This window comes from Giraffa tippelskirchi, chromosome 7 (assembly GCF_054371585.1).
Source record: "Giraffa tippelskirchi isolate mGirTip1 chromosome 7, T2T-mGirTip1v1.2.pri, whole genome shotgun sequence".
In the NCBI taxonomy this organism is placed as follows: Eukaryota; Metazoa; Chordata; class Mammalia; order Artiodactyla; family Giraffidae; genus Giraffa; species Giraffa tippelskirchi.
In genome coordinates this window covers 161,892,681-161,903,178 of record NC_137281.1, presented here as the reverse complement: position 1 = coordinate 161,903,178, position 10,498 = coordinate 161,892,681, and the positions used below count along the sequence as shown (strand labels likewise).

At 40.1% G+C, this 10,498-nt stretch overlaps 1 long non-coding RNA gene across 1 annotated transcript; it reads right to left on the bottom strand.

Annotated features, from left to right (window-relative positions):
* Positions 1 to 2,135: 2,135 nt before the first annotated feature.
* On the bottom strand, positions 2,136 to 10,498 carry LOC145513921 (uncharacterized). Its single transcript, XR_014059784.1, has 4 exons — positions 10,152 to 10,498; positions 5,162 to 5,262; positions 4,790 to 4,903; positions 2,136 to 3,498 (listed from the first exon to the last, which is right to left on the bottom strand). It is a non-coding gene; the product is annotated as an uncharacterized LOC145513921 (long non-coding RNA).

Sequence of the window (10,498 nt, the reverse complement as noted above, 5' to 3'; positions counted from 1 at the left end):
GGTGCAAGAGGGTTCCCTTTTCTGCACATCCTGTCCCCCATTTATTGTTTGTACATTTTTTGATGATGGTCATTCTGACCGTGTGAAGGGATACTTCATTGTAGTTTTTAACTTGCGAAGAATCCGCCTGCAGTGCAGGAGACCTAGGTTCTCTGGGTTGGGAAGATCCCCTGGAGAAGGGATAGGCTACCCACTCCAGTATTCTAGCCTGGAGAATTCCATGGACTGTATAGTCCATGGGGTTGCAAAGAATCGGACACAACTGAGCGACTTTCACTTTCACTTTTCATTTTATCTAACAATGAGTGATGGTGAGCATTTTTTCATGTGTTTATTGGCCATCTGTAGGTCTTCTTTGGAGAAATGTCTTTTTAGGTCTTCTACCCATTTTTTGATTGGGTTGTTTGTTTATCTGATATTGAGCTGCATGAGCGGCTTGTATATTTTGGAGATTAATTCTTTGTCAGTTGCTTCATTTGCAATTATTTTCTCCCATTCTGAGGATTGTCTTTTCATCTTGTTTATGGTTTCCTTTGCTATACAAAAGCTCTGAAGTTTAATTTCCCTGGTGGCTCAGATGGTAAAGAATCTGCCTGCAATGGAGGAGACCAAGGTTCAATCTCTGGGTCGGGAAGATCCCCTGGAGAAGGAAATGGCAACCCACTCCAGTATTCTTTCCTGGAGAATCCCATGGACAGAGGAGCCTGGCAGGGTATGTAGGGTCGCAAAGAGTTGGACGTAACTGAGCGACTAACACTTTCACTTTTCAGGTCTCGTTTGTTTATTTTTGTTTTTATTCCCATTATTCTAGGAGGTGGGTCACAGAGGATCTTGCTTCAATTTATGTCGAAGAGTCTTCTGCCTACGTTTTCCTCTAGTTTCTGGTCTTACATTTAGGTCTTTAATCCATTTTGAGTTTATTTTTGTGTTTGGTATTAGGAAGTGTTCTGATATCATTCTTTTACACTAGCTCTCCAGTTTCCCCAGCATCACTTATTGAAGAGACTGTTTTTCCCCATTGTATATTCTTGTCTTTCAGTGGCTACTGGAGCAGGAGATATAATACTATTAGAATTCTTTTCTAGCCACTGGCAGCTGGCACTCAAACGGCCACCCTGGCAGGTTCTTCTCTGTTGCTCAGCACAGGCAGCACTCAGAGGGCAGCCCTGACTGGGGTCCTTCTCAGTTGTTCAGTACAGCAGGCGCTCAAAAGGCAACACTTGCTGGGGTCTTTCTCAATTGATCAGCTGCAGGCACTGACAGAATGGGAAGAGAGAGGCTACGGTCATGGTGACTGTAATGACTATCACTGCATGTGACTCAGCAGTAGGGCCCTGCCTCCATGGCTGCCCAACTTTCCCCCAAAGGCATTTTTTCCCATAAAGCAGAGATCAAAAGCTCAAATGTCTACATAAGGTAAATATGGCTGGGTAGAACACAATAGGGAGAGTCAAGGGCTGCTGGCAAGCTGGAGAAAATATGCCCTTTTCCCTAATCATATGGACATGTGCGAGCATGCTGAGTCGCTTCAGTAGTGTTCAACTCTTTGTGACCCTAAGGCCTGTAGCCCTCCAGGCTCCTCTGTCGATGGGATTCTCCAGGCAAGAATACCGGAGTGGGTTGCCATGCCGTCCCCCAAGGGATCTTCCTGACCCAGGGATCAAACTCGTGTCTCTTATGTCTCCTGTATTGGCAGGCGGGTTCTTTACCACTAGCAGTCGCATGGACGATACATGCAAAAGCAGAATCTGTATTTAATAGGCACCTCAGGTGTTTCGATCATTAGTCAAGTTTGTGATATATTGTGCTCTGTCATAGAGCAATTAATGATCTCCAAAGTGAAACACAAAAGATGGACTATTGAAATGTAGGAAGTTCTACATCTAATATTTAGAACTTTTTTAATTTTCATGTTATTTTTCTTCCTCATTTCATTTTAGAACATACAAAGAAACCCACACAAAAGGTGTATACCACATTGATCTTGCATACACTGTGCCAGGTCAAGCAACTGAGGTCTGAAGTGTGAGACGTTGCAGAGAATACAGTGTGTAGAACAGACACGATGCTGGGATGGGCGCTGCTCCATTGGCACGACTGAGCCTCCATGGAGAAAAGCAACACTGCTACAACAATTGTAAGTAAAGAATACGCTTTACTTCACAATTCATTCTGAGGGAAAAAGAGAGAACATAGGAGAAACCATGTCCTCTCTAATTGTAAAGTGCAGATGAAATTATGAGTCCTATATGATTTTCTTCAAAACAAAAAGGAGCTAATGTGTGCTGGAGGATGGTGAGAAGGAGGTCTTCTCAAGGCCTGTGACTCAGGCAGGCTGCAGGAGCACCTGGATGTTGATGCAGTGATATATTTGTTCACATAGACGCACACCAACTTGCTGATTAGCTGAGCAGTGTGGTGGAAGGCAGGCACACTTGTAACCCTAGGGTGAAGGCAGCCTCTCTCTGGTGTGGCAGGTCAAAGCGCATAGAAGCCCAACTCTAGATTCCAGTGTATCTAGTGGATCTAGACATCTCCTCAGGCTGATTTCAATAGCCACTGGGAGTCCCAGCAGGACATGGGGACTGCTTTTATACCTACCTCCACCGTGCTGGTTGGCGAGGGGGTCATAAAGGACTGACTTCCTTCTACTCTAGTGGAGTCATGAAATTCAAAGAAACCAGGGAGATATCACTCTCCCTAGTCCATTAATTAAAATAAAGCTTCCATTTCTTTAAACAAGACCCCATATAATGTTTATTTAAATAAGAATGGAGTTTATTCACCTCTCAAGTAAAAGCCCAAACTTGTAAGTGGCTCTGGTTTGCAAAGTTGTCAGTCTTTCAGGTTCCTTCCATTTATTTGCTCCATGATCTCCAGGATGTTGCCCTTATTTACATGACCAAAAATGCCCGTATATGGCCAATTTAAAATTGACTGTTATGAGAAAGAAAGGCAAATTTGCTTTGAGGACAACCACCAGACTCTAGCATACTATGACAACCAAGTCGAGCCCTGCAGCATGAAACGAATCAAAAGGTAGTCTCGTAGCATGTTGGAAACAAAAGAGTTTTCTATGTACTCCAGAGAGCAGTTTTTAAAATCAGGCTTTTTTAATTCAGTGTACTGAATGGCAACAATCTATGTCAGGAGCTGTGCCCCCTTCCACAGATGTATGGAATTCTCCTGCTTGTCTGGAATTCACCTTGATACCATAGTACATTCTTGTGTTCTTTGTGCTTTTTAGATCCAGTGTTCAGAGAAATAAGTAACCTGTGCCAAAGTTTATAGTGAATGCTAAACTCCTCAAAGTCCCACAGCTCTTGGTCAGTCACTCTCTGACTTATGTAAGAATTTAGAGCTCAGATTTTCCAGTATATTTGAACTCTTATGCTCGTTCCATTCCTGTTTCCACCTCCACAACTGCTATGTTCCCACAGTGGGGTGAGGTGAATCTTCTGGGAGCCACTTACGAGAAAGCTCAATCTGAATTTTTAACTGAAGAAAAAGGAAAAATTAAGCATTAGTAATACTTAAAATAAGATTGACAGCAGTATAAAGTATATAGATAAATAGAGGAAAGTGTATTCAAAAATTTTGATAACTGTGCATTTAAACAAAGTTTAAACTTTGTGTCCCTCCTTATTCCATGTCCTGATGATGGTGAGGAGGAGAAGCCCAATGGGCACTAACATAAACAGAAGCACAAAATCATTAAACAACGAGAAAGCGTCATTACTTCATCCAAGATCCATTATGAGGATCTCAAGAAAATATTTATTTTTTTCCAGAGTAAAAATGCAGAGACTAAAAAGCTCTTTGTATATTTGAGTTTCTAATAGTAAACAAGAAATGAATGAACCAGTTAGTCCATGCAGAGGTTCATCTTGGCCAGGATTCCCTTTCTAACAGAGGCAGCTAGTGAAGTTTCATCCTATATTCTGTTCTAGAAAAGAGAGTATGGAGTCCAAGCATTAGCCATAGAGAGATTTGGTTTGAGTCTAGGCTCTGTGATATTGGGACATGTGACCTAGATAGTTAAAGTTCTCAAAACCTCAGCATGAAAATACTTCTTTAAAATTATTTTGTAATTTAAAAATTAAGCATCATTAATCATCATTAGGGAAATGCAAATCAAAGCCATAATTAGATACCATTGCACACCGATTAGGATGACTATAATTAAAAAGATAGATATGGGAATTCTCTGGTGCTCCAGTGGTTACAACTCAGTGCTTTCACTGCCATGGGCCCAGGGTTTGATCCCTGGTCAAGGAACAAAGATCCCACAAGCCACATGGCGTGCCAAAAATAAAAAAATAATAGATAATAACAAGTGTTCACCCAACACAGAGCACCTAAATACATAAAGAGAATATGAGTAGATATACAGGAAGAAGTCAACAGTAACATAGTAACAGTAGGGGACTTTAACACCCCACATACATCAGTAGATCTAGACAGAAAATAAATAAGGAAACACTCTCTTAAACACTATATTAGAACAGCTGAATTAATAGATATATATAGAACATTCCATGCAAAAGCAGTGGAATACAGTCTTTTCAAGTGCACGTGGAACATTCTCCAGAATAGATAATGTACTAGGCCACAAAGGAAGTCTCAACAAACTTAAGAAAACTGAAATCATATCCAGCATCTTTCCAACCACAATGCCACGAGACTAGAAATCAACTACAAGGGGAAAAAAACACATGGAGGCTAAACAATATGCTACTAAACAATCAATGGATCACTGAAGAAATCAAATAAGAAATTAAAAACATACCTGGAGACAAGACTTCCTGGCGGTTCAGTGGTTAAGACTCTGTGCTTCCAATGCAGAGGATGCAGGTTCAGTCCTTGGTCCAGAAACTAAGATCCCACATGCCTTGCAACATGGCTAAAAATAAATAAATAAAATTATCACATCTTAAAAGAAAAACCTCGAGACAGACAAAAATGAAAACGCACCCCACCCCCAACCCCACTGCAGTCCCGCGCGCCTCCCGCCTTCCCCGCCCCCCTCCACCACACTCGCGTCCCCTCCGGGCCTTCTGTCCCTGGTCGACTGGGCTCGCCGCGCCACCGCCCGCCGCCGTCGTCGTCGGGGGTCCATGGGTTGGCATGAATTAATAGAAGCCCCTCAGCGGCAACTTACTGAATAAGTGAATTATGGAAGGGTCCCAATTGCTATCCTTATCGCGTGTGAAGTTTCCCGTTTTCATTTAAATTGTCTTTAAGATGAGAATAAAGACGATCCTATGTGAACATTGTGTAAAAAATAAAATAAAAATAAAAGAAAACGCAGTGATCCAAACATCTATGGGACACAATGAAAGCAGTTCTAAGGGGGAAGTTTATAGTGATACAAGCCTACCCCAGGAATAAGAAAAATCTCAAATAAACAACCTAACTTTACATATATAGGAACTAGAAAAAGAAGAATAAAAACTCAAAAGTTAGTGAAAGGAAAGAAATCATAAAGGTGTCAGAGTAGAAATATATGAAATTGGGACTTGAAAAATAGAAAAGATCAATGAAACTTAAGAGTTTTTTTTTTTAAGTTAAACAAAATTGATCAACCATTAACCAGACCCATCAAGAAAAAGAGAGAGCCCAAATAAAATCAAAATGAAAAAGAGATTACTGGGTACAATTATATGCCAATAAAATGAACAATCTAGAAGAAATGGAAAAATTCTTAGAAATGTACAACCTCCCAAGACTGGACCAGGAAGAAAGAGAAAATATGAACTGACCAATTACTAGTATGAAATTGAATCAGTAATTCCAAAACTCCCAACCAAAAAAAAAGCCCATGACCAGATGACTTACCATTTAGATAACAGTTAACACCTATCCTTCTCAAACTGTTCCAAAAAAACAGCAGAGGAAGGAATGCTTCTGAACTCATAAGACCAGTATCATCCTGGTGCCAAAACCAAATAAATATCACAAAAAAAGAAAATTATAGGCCAAAATCCCTGACAAACATAGATGTAAAAATCCTTACAAAATACAATATTAATCAAATTCAACAATACCTTAGAAGGATCTTATATCATGATCAAATAATCCCAGAGATGCACGGATGGGTCAGCATTCACAGGACATCACATTAACAGTTGAATAATAAAAATTATATGATCATCTCAATTGATTCAGAAAAAGATTTTGACAAAATTCAACATTTACTTGTGATTAAAAACTCAATGAAGTGGGTATAGAGGGAATATATACCTCAGCATAATAAAAGCCATACATGACAAGCCCACAACTAATGTTATACTCAATAATGAAAAGCTGAAAGATCAGAAATAGGACAAAGATGCCTACTCTCACCACTATTCTCACCACTTTTATTCAGTGTAGTATTGGAAGTCCTAACTATAGCAGTCAGACAAGAAAAAAACAAAGAAATCCAAGTTGGAAAGGAAGAAGTAAAACTTTCACTGTTTGCAGATGACATTATATTATATGTAGAAAATCCTAAAGACACCACTATAAATCTACTAGAACTCATCAGTGAATTTGGTAAAGTAGCAGGATATGATATTAATATACAGAAATCTGTTGCATTTCTATACATTAACAATGAACTGTCAGAAAAATTAAGAAAACAGTCCCAAAGAAACAATAAACCCTGCTGTGATGCTGGGGAAAAAAGAAAGAAAACAGCCCCATTTACAGTCCTATCAAAAAGAATAAAATACCTAAGATTAAATCTAAGGAGGTAAAAGACCTGTACTCAGAAAATTATAAACAGTGATAAAAGAAATCAAAGATGAAATAAGCAGATGGAAAGATACACTGTGTCCATTGATTTGAAGAGCTAATATTGCTAAAGTGACCATACTTCCCAGAGTAATCTGCAGATTCAGTGCAATCCCTATCAAAATACCAGTGGCACTCTTCACATAATTCTAAAATTTGTACAGAAACATAATAGACCCTGACTAGCAAAAATAATCTTAAGAAAGAAGAACAAAGCTGACAGTATCACATGCCCTGATTTCAAACTCTACTACAAAGCTACAGTCATCAAAACAGTATGCTACTGGCATAGAAACAGACAAATAGACCAAGGAACAGAACACAGTGGCCAGAAATGAACGCACATTTTATAGGCAATTAATCTAGGACAAAAGAAGCAAGAATAGTACAGAAGGGGAAAGATAGCCTCTTCAGTAAATGATGTTGGGAAAATCTGACAGCTACATGCAACAAAAACAACTAGATTATTACTTTCTCACAGTATACACAAAAATAAATTCAAGATGGATTAAAGACTTACATATACGACCTAAAACCATAAACCTTCAAGAAGAAAATAAAGGCAGTAAGCTGTCTGACATCACTTAGTAATTTTTCTTTGGATATGTCTCCTCAGGCAAAGGAAATAAAAGCAAAAATATCCAAATGGGACTGCATCTAAGCTTTTGCATAGCAAAGGAAACTATTAACAAAATGAAAAGGCAACCTACTGAATAGGAGGTATTTGCAAATTTATATCCAACAAGGGATTAATATCCATAGTATACAAAGGACTTACATAACCAAAGATAAAAAAGAAACTGATTTAAAAATGATCAGAGAATCTGAATAGACATTTTTCCAACAAAGACATACAGATGGCTACAGACATAAGAAAAGATGCTCAACATTAGTAATCATCAGGGAAATGCAAATCAAAACTGCAGTGAGATATCACCTCACACGTCAGAATGGCCAGTATCAAAAAGATAACAAATAAGACGTGTTGGCAAGGATGTAGAGAAAGGGGAACCCTTGTGAACTGGGAATGTAAATTGGTACAGCCACTATGGAAACTAGTATAGAGATTACTCAAAAAATGAAAAATAGAACTAGAACTACCTCGTGATCCAGCATTGCCTCTCCTGAGTATTTATCCAAAGAAAACAAACTTATCCAAAGAAAACTAATTAGAAAAGATATATGTACCTCTCTGTCATTGCAGCATTATTTACAGCAGCCAAGATACGGAAGCAACCTAAATGCCCATCAGTAGATGAATGGATAAAGAAGTTGTGGCATATATATTTACATAATGGATATTACTCAGCCATAAAAAAGAATGAAATCTTGCTTTTTGTGACAACATGAATGGACCTAGAGGGTGTTGTGCTAAATGAAATAAGTCAGAGACAGACAAATACTGTCTGATTTCACTTATACGTGGAATCTAAACTTCAGAACAAATGAACAGACATAACAAAATAGAAACAACTCTAATTATAGAGAAAAATTGGTGGTTGCCAGAGAGGAGGGAGTAGGGGAGGAAAGAAATCAGTGAGGAGATTAACAGGTACAAACTTCCAGTTGCAAAATAAGTCATGGGTATAAAATGTATAGTATAGCTATGTGATATCTTTGTATGCTGACAGTATAATCATAGTGACCATCTTGAAGTGAATAGAAACATTGAATCTCTACATTGTGTAACAGGAACTAATATAGCATTGTCAATTATACTTCAATAATAAACTCATAGAAAAAGAGATCATATGTGTGGTTACCCAGAGGCAGGGGGTTGTGGAAGGGAGAATTCAGTGAAGGCAGTCAAAAGGTACAGATTTCCAGTTATATGTATAGGGATTAAATGTACATGATAAATATAATGAACAGTAGGATGTTACATATAAGAGAGAAAATCCTGAGTTCTCATCACAAGACAAACATTTTTTCTAATTCTTTAATTTTGTATCCATATGAAATTATGGATGTTCACTAAACTTATTGTGATAATCATATCGTGATATAATACCTTAAACTTATGTGCTGTATGTCAATTATATCACAATAAAATGGGAAGAAAAAAAGGTGTTGGCAAGGTTGTAGGAAAATTGGGACTCTTGCACAGAGTCGGACATGACTGAAGCGACTTAGCAGCAGCAGCAGCAGCATATACTTCTAGTGGGAAGGTAAAATGGTGTGGCACCTTTGGAAAACAGCCTGGCAGTTCCTCAAAATGTTAAAGATATAGTTACTATATGACCCAGCAATTCCACTCCTAGATGGAATTCCACTCCACCCAAGAGAACTGAAAACTTGTACATGCATGTTGATGGGGCTTCCCAGGTGGTGCTAGTAGTAAAGAAACTGTTCGATCCCTGGGTCAGGAAAATCCCCTGGCGGAGGGTATGGCAACCCATTCCGGTATTCTTGCCTGGAGAATTCCATGGACAGAGGAGCCTGGCAGGCTACGGTCCATAGGGTCACACACAGTCGGACATGACCGAAGTGACTTAGCATACATCAGTTCAGTTCATGCATGCACATAAATGTTGATAATAGTATTATTTTTTAATAGCCAAAAAGTCGAAACAACCAAAATGCTCGTTAACTAATGAATGACTAAACAATATGTGGTGTAATATACAATGGAATATTATTCAGCAATAAAAAGAAATAAAGTGCCAATAGTTGCTAAAATGGATGATCTTTGAAAATACTATAGCAAGTGACAGTAGCCAATCACAGAAGACCACATATTGTATGATTCCATTTATATGATTTATCAAGAATAGACAAATCCATCGAGACAGAAAGATTAGTGGTTCCTTAGGGCTGGGGGTGGTTGGGGAGAAATGGTAGTGATGGCTAATCGGTACAGTGTTTCTTTTTGGAGGTGATGAAAATGTTCTAATATTGAGAAGATAGTTTCACAACTCCATGAATATACTGTAACCCGCTGAAGTACATTGTAAATAGGTGAATTTTATGGTTTGCGAATTATACCTCAATAAACCTTTAACGAAAAAAAAACCTAAGATGCCACAGAAATGATACACACAACAGTGTGAGATGTTCAGATTTAGATACAAGTCCTTGAACCTAGAGAGGAAGTGCGGAGCCCAGAGGAACGTGGTGGGAGCCCAGAGAAGGGGACAGCGCTCAGTGCTTAAAGCCCCACTTAAAGCGCTGCCCTGCCGACTGAGGCGGTCCTTATCTTGGACCCACAAACGCCTGTCTCTCAACAGACTACTGACCTCGTGACCAGCCTGCCCCTCCTCCGCTCTTACCAGGAAAGAGAGAACCCTTGGGGTGACACCAGGCAGCCCTGCAAAACAGTGCCCAGCATCCTCACCGCCCCTCCCGCCCGCCCCCCCACGCACCCAGCAGCTCACCAACGACCGTGACGCTGTCTCCTGTTTCGCCCTGTCCTGTCTGGGTAGCTGTCCTGTGAGAATACAACAGGAAGCCTGCGCTCCAGCGTCTGCGTTTCTGGCCTCTCTGCGGCTTGTTGGTGTGCTCAGGACTGAGCTTGAACAAGCCGAGCCCGGGTGCCTGGCTACACTAGGCGGGGAAAGAGTACCAAGGAGCCAGAGGTCGGGGCAGAAAGGGAGAAGCAGAGTGCGGGGCAGGCGGGCGCGGGGGCTCAGGGCGAGCGCGCCAGGCTGGCGGCAGCGCCCAGAGAACAGAGCCAAGGTCACAGAGCGGGAGTCACGGCCCCCACTCCCACCAACCCTTTGGC